General features: G+C 34.0%; 1 pseudogene; it reads right to left on the reverse strand.

Annotated features, from left to right (window-relative positions):
* Positions 1-9,504: 9,504 nt before the first annotated feature.
* Positions 9,505-10,784, reverse strand: LOC126957033 (cytokine receptor-like factor 3; annotated as a pseudogene).
* Positions 10,785-10,997: the final 213 nt, after the last annotated feature.

Here is a 10,997-nt window from a genome sequence, read left to right on the forward strand (position 1 = left end):
ACAAGGGAAATTTTTTTTTTTGTGGGAGGCTCTTTAGGCTGCTAGTAATAGTTGTCTGCTATACCTATATTTCTTTGTTTTTAACTTGCTATTTTAAAATAACTTAAGATTTATAACAGGTTTGCAAATATTTACAGAGCAGTTTGTGTACCCTTCACCGAACTTTTCACCCAAGTTCCCCCAATATTAGTATCTGACCATTAAGGTACTATGCAATCATAGTACATTAATCAAAACTACCTTTTACATTATTACAGTGCTAACCTACAAAGTGTATTTGGATTTATCCAGTGTTATTGTGTTACTGTTGGTTTTGTTTTGTTTTGCTTTGTTTGTTTGTTTCATTATGCTAATTTCCTTTTTCCGGTTCTGGGAGAAAATCCAGCATGCCAAGGCATAGTGAGTTTCATGTCTCCTTACTTTCTTCTGCTATGTAGTAGTTTCCCAGTCTTTCCTTGTTTTTTCATGATCTTGCTGGTCTTGAGGTGTTCTAGTCTGGTGTTTTCATAAAACATTCCTCAGTTTGTGTTTACCTGAGTTTTGTTTGTTTGTTTGTTTTTTGAGAAAGGGTCTGCCTCTGTTGCCCAGGCTGAAGTGCACTGGCAGGATCACAGCTCATTGCAACCTCCACCTCCTGTGCTTAGGTGAACCTCCCACCTCAGCCTCCCAGGGAGCTGGGACTACAGGCGAGGACCACCATGCCCAGATAATTTTTGTATTTTTTGTAGAGACAGCATCTCGCCATGTTGCCCAGGCTGGTCTCAAATGCCTGTGCTCAAGCAACCCACCTGCCTCTGCCTCCCAAAATGCTGGGATTACACGTGTGAGCCACCAGGCCTGGCCGGATGTTTTTCCTATTATCAAAGTAAGTTTATAGTTTTAAGGAAAAAATAGCCCACAAGTGAAGTGACCTCATTGCATCATATCAGGAATTCATGGTGTTAAAATGACTGATTACTGATGAGGTTAGCCTTCACCAACTGGAGTTACCTCTGCCAGGCTTCACAACTGTGCAATTATTTTTCTCTTTCCATATTCTGTTCACTGTAAGAGGGTAACTGAGCTCATCCCACATTCAAGGGGAGAGAAATTAAGCTCCACCACTGAGAGGAAAGAATTTCATTGCTTCCATAAGCTTATGTTGATACCAAAGTCATTAATAAATACTTTGGAGGCTAAATACATTTGAAACTGTGCAAATATCTTGTTTCTCCTTAAAATGTACTCACAAATTTTAGCATTAATTAGTGGACCTCTTTGAGGAAGTATTAGTGGGAGATTCTACTGATAATTTTCTATTTTCTTTATTCATTCACATGTATTATTTGGAATGTTCCTTCTTTCCTTCCATCTTTCTTTTGCGCTTCCTTTCTGTCTCTGCAAGATGCTACAGACTCATCTTATGTTTTTCTTGCTTTAACTCTAGAATACCCATTTCTCTAAGAATTCCTAGGTATTTGATTAGATGATTGAGCTTAAAAATCAAAATCTGGGCTGAAGTATGCTTGCTGCTTTTGAGGTGTCACTATTACTAGGCCCTTTCACAGAAGTCAAGGCATATATGTGCATATAAAAACTCATGTATACAAATACATGTGTGTGTTCATTTCAGTATCTATTTTTCTGTATGTGTATGTGTATATATGTATTTATATACACGTTTCTCTGTGTGTGTGTGTATATATATATGTATCTGTGTGTATGTGTGAATTGCAACCTAACATAGTATGTAAATTAACTACAACATAACTTAAAAGGATATTCTTGTAAATAGCCGAGTCCCAGACAATTACAGTAATCAAGAGATAGTCAATCACAGGTTGCCAACTGATTATGCTATGTCCATATAAGGAAATTTCTGATTATACCATGCCAAATAAGGCTTATACCCAGGTGTAACAAATTAAGTTGCTTTTAAGTCCCTTCCTTTTTCTTCTGTAAATATTGAATGCTGACATTGATGGGTAGAGCAATTGGAACCGCTCTGAGCGCTGCCTGATTCAGGAAATATTCTTTGCTCAAATAAACATTCTGAAATTTAATTCTGAAGTTTTTTAAACAATATGTGTACATACACAAATATATGGGTGTGGGTGTGAGAGCACATACAGACATACACTAAGACAATATTGTAGGGGTCAGTCTAGACTTTACTCCTTACCAATAGATAGTAATGGTGATTTTGGAAAAGCAATGTATTCTTATTTGTGTCCCCTTTCTATTAAATGCCCCCTGTTTTCTCTCCTTCCAACATCATCTGTTATCTAAACTTTTAATAAAATTACAACTTGACTACTGGGAAATCATGGTTGTTGATAGCTAATATATGGCCAATCTTAAAATTATTTAAATACATTATTTCTTAAATAGTGAGGAAACTGAGGCTTTGAGAGACCAAAAAAAATAAATTAGGTAAATCTGCAAATGTACATATTAAAGACATTAGATAAATTAAAAATGTTCTTTTCTCAAGTGAGTTCCTTCTCATTTTTGGTGATGTGACACTGACTTCTATATCCCACCTTTTCATAAATATTTTCAGTATATATCTTTATAGAAGCTATGTTTTCTGACAAGAATTTAGCTATTGCCATCTGAAGATATGACACATTTTTCTGTATGCATCTTATTTTAGGCTACCAACTCACTTTCGTGTAAAAACAAGAAACTTATTATCTTCCAGGTTCCAGAAAAAAAAATACAAAATTTGAGTTGCATAAATTCTCTCTTCTCTAATATTTATAGTTTCAGAGGAAAAATATAGCCATAAAGTACAAAAATCACACAGAATATAATAAAAATGTAGTTAGCATTAAAGCATTTGTCACAAAGGAAAATCACATAGGAAAATTATATATATATAAAAAACCTTATTTATTCTGTTCTTGTGGTAAGAGTACTTCAGTGCTTTTCATAGTTGAAAAAAAATAGTAATAACTATTTTATTAAAATGTGTTTTCCTTCATGGGAAATCATATTGAATATACTCTAAAATAAAGTAATCATTTCGCTACTTTGCAACAGAATATTTTGCTTCCTTTTTGTTTTGCTTTGGGAGCTCAATGCCAGGTTTTATCATGTTGTTTGTTTTTTTCTTGATTTGCTTGAGAAAAAAAGATAGAAGATGGTCAGCAATCTATCAACTATTTTCTCTGAGTCATTCTGAAGATTGATTTTTTTTTTCAAGCTTAAGACAATAAAAAGTCAATGAACTAGTTACATGTCTTAAAGTATTTGTGAAATGATACTAAATGCAGCTACTGTAAATAACAAATACATCCGGAGTCTCTATGTTGTTGTTTTTTTTTTTTTTTTCCAGGACCCAAACCATCTTTTAAACGCATTCTTAGTTTGGCATAATTTTTCTTCTTTTATATATATATATACGAAAAAAATGTGTGTGTGTGTGTGTGTGTGTGTGTGTGTATTTAGATGCAGTCTGGCTCTGTTGCCCAGGCTTGAGTGCAGTGTCCAGATCTTGGCTCACTGCAACCTCCGCCTCCCGGGTTCAAGTGATTCTACTGCCTCAGCCTCCCGAGAAGCTGGGATTCCAGGTACACACCACCATACCCAGCTAATTTTTGTATTTTTAGTAGAGATGGGGTTTTACCATGTTGGCCCAGCTAGTCTTAAACTCCTGACTTCAGGTGATTTGCCCTCCTTGGCCTCCCAAAGTGCTGGGATTAAAGGCGTGAACCACCGTACCCGGCCTCCGATAAATTTTATAGCATTACTGAGTTGCATATTTGTTTAATAAAACAAGTTACACAAGTGCTGATAATATTTAAGTGCAAGAAATGTTTTAAAATGTAATTCAGGAAAAAATGTTTATAATATATTGTGCTTTTATAAAACAAAAATTTAGCTTTAAAACTATAAAGTGATTGTAAGATTATATAAATTTTATTTGTCTTTTATTAAATTGTTCTCTCTAGTTAGTCTTTGTAGGGATTGCGTTAATGTGCCATTCCTCTATGTAGATGAAAAGTATGCTATGAATTAAATTAACGTTAAAATGTATTTGTTCTCCTTAATTTTCTTTCTTCAATTAATTAAACATGCTACATTTACTATGTAACATGCGCTGGTCAAAACATGGAATACAGAAGTAAATGAGCTAGAAAAGCATCTGCCTTCTATGAGCTAATAAACTGACAGGTGCCTCTAAATTTATCTTATTCTACTAACATTAGTATAGAGATCTCCTGAATCTTAGGGTCCTTTCCATATTCAGATTCAAGATTTCCTGCTTGAATGATGAGTACTAATTTGAACTTATCCTAAGTAATGCCTGGCATTTAAAATGGCCATGCACTCAATTCGAGCATTTAACCATGGTAATTTTGAGTTATTCTGTGTTTCTTAAATAGTGAAGCTCGATAATTATATTAACTGAAACCACAGGAATGTTAGAAGTCTAACAAAACCTAAAATTCAAACTTGAACCCAAAGCCACTTCAAAATTATTTGTATAAACAGAAAATGCTATAATAATAGTCAATGCTATCTATTGTGGTTGGATAACTTGAGAAGAGTAATTATGAAACTTGGAAAAGCAATTTTCAGAATCATGTTGTTCAGTTTATATTTTACATAGGTATATAGATAATTACACAAATAAATGTAAAATATCTTACAATGTAGCAATATATATTTAAAAAGTAACTAGAAACAATTTTATGATTTATCTAGTTTGACACATTTTTATTTTTTTCTTTTTACCAGAATGAGAGGAAGTGTTGAAGGTGGAGGAGCTGACACTCAGTATCTACAGAAATGAAAAGTGAAATTTTACAACTGTTACAAACGTCACATTTGGCTTTTTGGCAACTTTAAGTTTAAAAGAAAAATAACATTATCTAATACACATCATGTTAGTTCTCATTTCACTACTGTGAGCTCTTTCTAGAATATAATATGTCATGAAATTCACTGAAATAGATTTTTTAAATTGGTTCTTCGTTTTTAGTGGATTCATTTTGTTAAGACAAAGAGTGGCAATTATAATTTCAGATTGCTCGAAATTCAATATGAGATATTCAGAAATATAATTGTGATTATTATTTTCCCAGAGAAAAAGGAAGGAATGTAATGAGTATATGATAAATAAAGTAAAAATTTTCACAGAGTATCTGTGAACAAAAAGTCTTACTTAAGAAAAGGACTCTCAAAAAGTTTTTAAGTAAGTGAAGTATATGAGGTACTAATCAATAACACCATAAGGATAGTGGATAAGAAAACAATGAACAGGAATATCCTGACTAGGGCAGAAACAAGATCATAAGAAAGCAGAAAGTCATCCAGACTAATCCAAACTCTTAAATTATGAGTGAAGCATTGAAAAAACGTAAGAAGAAAGCAGAGGTTGACCAGAAAAGCAAAAAATAAATAATTAAGTTTTTGTTGGTACACATGTGTACATATTCGTGGGGGCACATGTGATACTTTGTTACATGCATAGAATGTGTAATGATCAAGGTATTTAGAGTGTTTATCAACTTGAGTATTTATCATTTTTATGTGCTGGGAGTAATTTTTTAGAGTGATTTTTTTCTAAGGACTGTACAAGCCTACTGCTCAAAGACAACCAGAAGCATACCTAAAGGCAACAAAAATAAATAAGTGAATAAAGTCGATTTATTTAACTGTTTTGAGCAAGGAACATATTCCAGGTCCTTGGGCGTTCCTATAAGAGGGTATAGCAGGAAATTTTAAATAGAATTTTGATATGTTGAATGAAAAAAGTAGGGCTTAAGGGAAAAATATGAATAAGATGTCAAAAAACTGAGGGTAATTCAAATAAGCGAATTTTGTAAAGATTGCTCTATAGTTGGTGAGTGGATTAAATTGGGTTAGAGTTACCATTTGTTGATCAGAAGTGAGGAATTTATATATATATATTTTTATATATATATATTATATATATGGTTTGGAAGATAACCTTGCTTATGGCTTATATCTATGAGCATTGTTTATGTTCAACTGGGAATGGCCAGTTGTCAATTGGGCAATTTTCCAGCCTAGTGTGCCAGTTGGATAATTTTCATTTTCTTAGCAAATTCCAATATACAGCCTTAGAACAATTTAGTGAAACAGATGTCATTGCCACACAACATTTTTTAAGTGTAAGTATGAACATTTCTCTCATTAGCAAGTGTCAGTACTGGAATTAAATCTTCGTACACCAGACTCTAAAGTATTTGTTCTATTACTAAATCAACACCACATGATACTCCATTATTTGTATTTGGATTACTCTTTCTTGAGGAGTACAGTAGTATATTCTAAAGAACACCAGTTGTGATTTAAACAACTGAATTATAGTACTAATTCTGTAGCTGACAAGCTCTGTGACTTCAGGCATGTCACTGAACTTCATCACTAAGATGAAACCTTAATTCTTTCATCTTTAGTAGGAAGGAGTTGAAGTAATTAAAGTATAAAGCTCCACCTAGTTCAAATGTTTTATTATTATTAGCTTTATTATTGATTCATTCTTCCTGTGCTCATAAGTACTCAAAAATTGCCAGAAGCGGATAAATGTTTTGCTGAACTTAAAGCCAATTCAATCTGAGAGGCAATTTTAAAGAATGAGAAAAATAATCTTACAATTGCACATTTTCAAAAATTTGCAATGTTACTATTGCACATTTTCAAAAATAATATGTCAGTGTGAACACATTTATAGCCCCCTACACACACCCAGGCCTTAGAAGTGATGCTTGCAAAAGAGAGGCCTTGAAGTTTAAGTTTCTCTAGCTTTCCTGTAAATCTGCCTTTTCCAATACCACTCACAATGACTTTTGTGGCAGGTTCTGTTGATGCATCGATAAAGAGGAAAGAGAAGATGGCAGATGGTTACCCAGGAATTCTCCTGATCTTCTCCTTTCAGGTCCGAAGTGTAAGGAGGTTCAGAGGTGGTCCATTTTCACTTGGAACTGTAAGAAACAAAGGACTTCTTACCCTCTAGGAAGGTTCAAAATGCCTCTTCCTGAATCATACTATGGAAGTAAGACCGACTCCTGTCACAGAGAGGTAAGGTACAAGGTGCAATGGTTATAAAGAAAAAGGGCTGAAACACCAAACACTTACATGTTTGTGTTTCAAAATAAGGCAGTCAGCAATACATACTGGAGGAAACAAGGACTTCCAAAAGCTATTGCAAAAACTACACTACCTAAAGGCTATGAAGTGAGAAATTTGGTAATCAAAAACTAATGAATTAGTAATTAGTGACGTGCCATATGGTGTTTTTAACATGATGAAATAGTGAGTTAACCTCTGCATGAATTTGTAAAAACAAATTCTTAAATGTAAAGAAATCAACACTAAGTTTCAGATTAACTTGCCTTTGTCTCATAGACCTCTCTATGCGTTTGTTCTCACAGAATATACCTGGATGGAAGGTATACAGAAATAGCCAACAGAAACTAGGCTATCTTACTACGTTCTAAAATATTCTGCTACCTAAAATTATTCATGGTTTCAGTTAGTTTCACATCTGCCTAATGTAGCATTAGTGGTTTTTGTGATTCAGCTTTCAAATAATGATGAGGACATTTTGCACTGACATCCCTCCAAGATAAATTACCAAACCCTTCAAGACATAAGATGATAGGAAGATGAGGTTTATTATTTCCCACACGGTGGTCAAGGTCATTGAGGGAAAATGGTATGAAGAGTTAATATTACAGGAAAGACTTAGCATCCAAAATTAAATAATATTTGATATTGAAAAGATATATTATCCCCATAGCTCTGCCAAACTCAGTGTCTACACAAATTATTATCTCTCTTTTAAGTGCCAGTCATGTAAGTTACAGTTCTCTAAGGACAATTTTAACAGCTCTCTGTTACTTAGAAATTTCCTCTATTTTACCTCTCTCAGTCAAAATGACTTGAATTTTTATAATGTCATTTCCCCTTATTTCAGAATTATATTCTGTGTTATAGAATTTCCAATTGGATATGCCTATTTTCTTTCTTCCTAGAAAATATACATAACAATTAACACCATATATATAACTTGCTAAAATAGAGGATGTTACATTTCAGTTACTCATCGATATTAATTTTAATTAATTAAAATTTTAATACCTATCTTCACTTTTAGAATTATCAATGTTTGCTGAATGTAATAAAAGTTTATTCTGCAATTGATATTGTTAACTACTAACCTGTAGACTAATACTGAAATTTATACAGAACTTTTCTATCCTAGAATAAAAAGGAAATATATTATGACTCCTCTTATTTATACTTTTGCTCCTATTTAGAATGCTGCCAAATTACTTATTTTTTAACTTTTAGTTATTTATGTTGATTCAGATCGGTTGACAAGGTATCTACATTCTGGAAAGCTTCTTAATCCTTAAAGAAGTGAGTGTCTACTTACTTATATATAAAAAGACAAGGAGAAAAGATCATAATTGTCTATCAGGGAACAGGGATCTCCAAATAAATTATCTTACAATAATGTCATACTTGCTTTTCTACTTTTTTACTATTGGTAAAAATGAAAAAAAAAATAATTCACAGTAAAATAAAATCTGTAGGCTGGGGTAGCATGTTAAGATAGTTATTTTTATATATTAATTTTTTCAAGTAAATTTTTACACACAAATTTAAGTTTTCAAAAAATTAGGTTAAGTATTTACCCTATTTTTTTTTTTTTTTGGTCCGCTAAGAGACCATTTATCAAACTGACATTAAACTGGACTGCAGCTCATACTCTAAAAAAGTAAAATTATGTCAAAGTTTAGATACACACATGTGCATATTACTTACATGTGAAATGGTGAACACTGCTGTGCATACTACTTCCATAGGTAGTTTGATCCTATGAAAATAGTGTAGTCTATCTTGAATTAAATTGTAATAAAAGAACAAAAGATAATACTTGCCTATAATAGATATTTGCTCAAGCATTTAAAAAATGCAAAAATTATAATGCTTGAGAACTTAAAAATTATTGAAGATGGGATAAAAGTCAACACTCCTTGTAAATACCTGAACATGGAGCGTATTGCTAATAAATTCAGGCGGACAGCATATGAGTGAATGTATATCACATGACTTCTACTATCTGGTATATTTCTCTTGTTTTATTTTAAAAATTTACATGGACTTGGATCTTTTATGATGGTTTAAAACATAATATTACATTGTTTTCCTAGTCTAATAACCAACTTTAAGAAATGCAGTGGAAGGATATAGAACTTTCTGTATCTTCTCATACTCCTAAAGTAAATTTGATTTCTATTATGAGGTGATATTTTAGTTAACAATATGCTAAAAATAAAATTGACTGAATTATAAGATTTTCCCCAACATTCAAGTCTCTTTTTTAAAAAAATTACGATTGGAATTCAATAAACATTTTCCATTTCCAACAGTTTAAGTGAGAGGTGAATGCAACTACTTTTTAAAAAAACAATTAAAACTAAACTGGGCTGAAGAGCAGCTACGCTAAACCCTGAAAACCAAAGCCAAGCACCCAAACGTCTAAAACACTAATATTTTCTATCCAGGATAGAAAAATGTGCATCCAAAGTAAAGAGAACCACAAGATTGATCGAGTGACTAATTAAAAACCACTTCTCTGTTATTTGAGCTAATCATTACTCGAAGCCTGAAGTTCCTGCCTTCATTATTACTGGTGGTTCCTAGAGTGACAGCTTCAATGTCATATGTGACAGTGGACCCAGAAGTAACTGAAGTTAACTCATTAGTCATTTCTTTTCCGTTTACAAAAACGTCACCATTTGTACTCATACACATAGCTTGATCCTGCTGCAGTCATATCCATTCTGTTTTTCTGCAAACACCCCTGTACTGTCTCTTCTGTCCCACACTTTCAACTCTGAATGTTAATGTCTGCCCACAGAAATAAGTTGGAGTTCTAGAGTAGAGAACACCTGAGGATCCAGAGTCATTCCAGAATGCAATATTACCTCGACTTTCAGACTGTACCCCTCAAAACCAGCTGTCCATTCATGAGGCACCAATGTGGAATGACCTATCTGGGGGACACTTCAGGGGCTCCACTCCTGCTGACCATCTCCTCAGGCGCAGACTTTGAACTGATAATCAACATTGGAGTCTACTTGCAATACTATGAATTGAGTTTCAGAACCTACGTACACATCCTCAAAATGATTTAAAGTACATTTACAAAACTGTAGCCTGTAATCGTGGGCTGTAAAATCATCATCCACCTTACACCATCCTACTGTGATGACTCCAGGTTTCTGTATCAGTTCTTCTATCTGTACTGGTGGGAGAGAGGCTACTGTTCCATGCTTAGAAACGTGGTCTTTTACTATAAGAACTGAGTCATCCAACTGCGCATATAAACAAGGCACATCAACCAGTAAATGTGCTTCTGGTAAGCTGTCCAACTGAATATGTGAGACCTTTTTGGTAAAGCTACACAGTTTCTCATTCTCTTCTACACTACCAACCATGGCAATCTCACCTACTCAGACTAAGTCCTCTGCAGTGTTGACTCTGTGTTCTATGAGCCTCTGGCAGTTATCTAATGGTTTAATGGTCTCCTGTTCAATGATGTCCACCTCTTGCTAAAGGGTTACCAATTGCTCATCCAAGAGCTCCCAAGGGCTCCCTTTAAATCATCAAAATGCTGTCTGAGAACATCCTTTGTCTGTGATGCACTCTTTGATCTGCCTCTGTGCCTCCCACAGCTCCTGCCTGGAGCTCTGTGTCACCTCCATGTTCTCATAAGCCTCATGCAACAGCAGTTCAAGCTCCAGTTCCATTGCCCACCTAATGGAGCCACACGTCTGAGGACAGTTGGCCGGGATTCCCACCTGTGTCGGGCACCTTCGAGCAGCCTGGCACAGACTCATGCAGGTTGCCATCTAACTTACACTTTTACTATCAGCTCTGAATTGTCTAACAAATTTTATATATATATATATATATATACACACACCACACACACACACACACACACACACACACACACATAAATCCTG

The sequence above is a fragment of the Macaca thibetana genome, chromosome 6 (genome assembly GCF_024542745.1).
Source record: "Macaca thibetana thibetana isolate TM-01 chromosome 6, ASM2454274v1, whole genome shotgun sequence".
In the NCBI taxonomy this organism is placed as follows: domain Eukaryota; kingdom Metazoa; phylum Chordata; class Mammalia; order Primates; family Cercopithecidae; genus Macaca; species Macaca thibetana.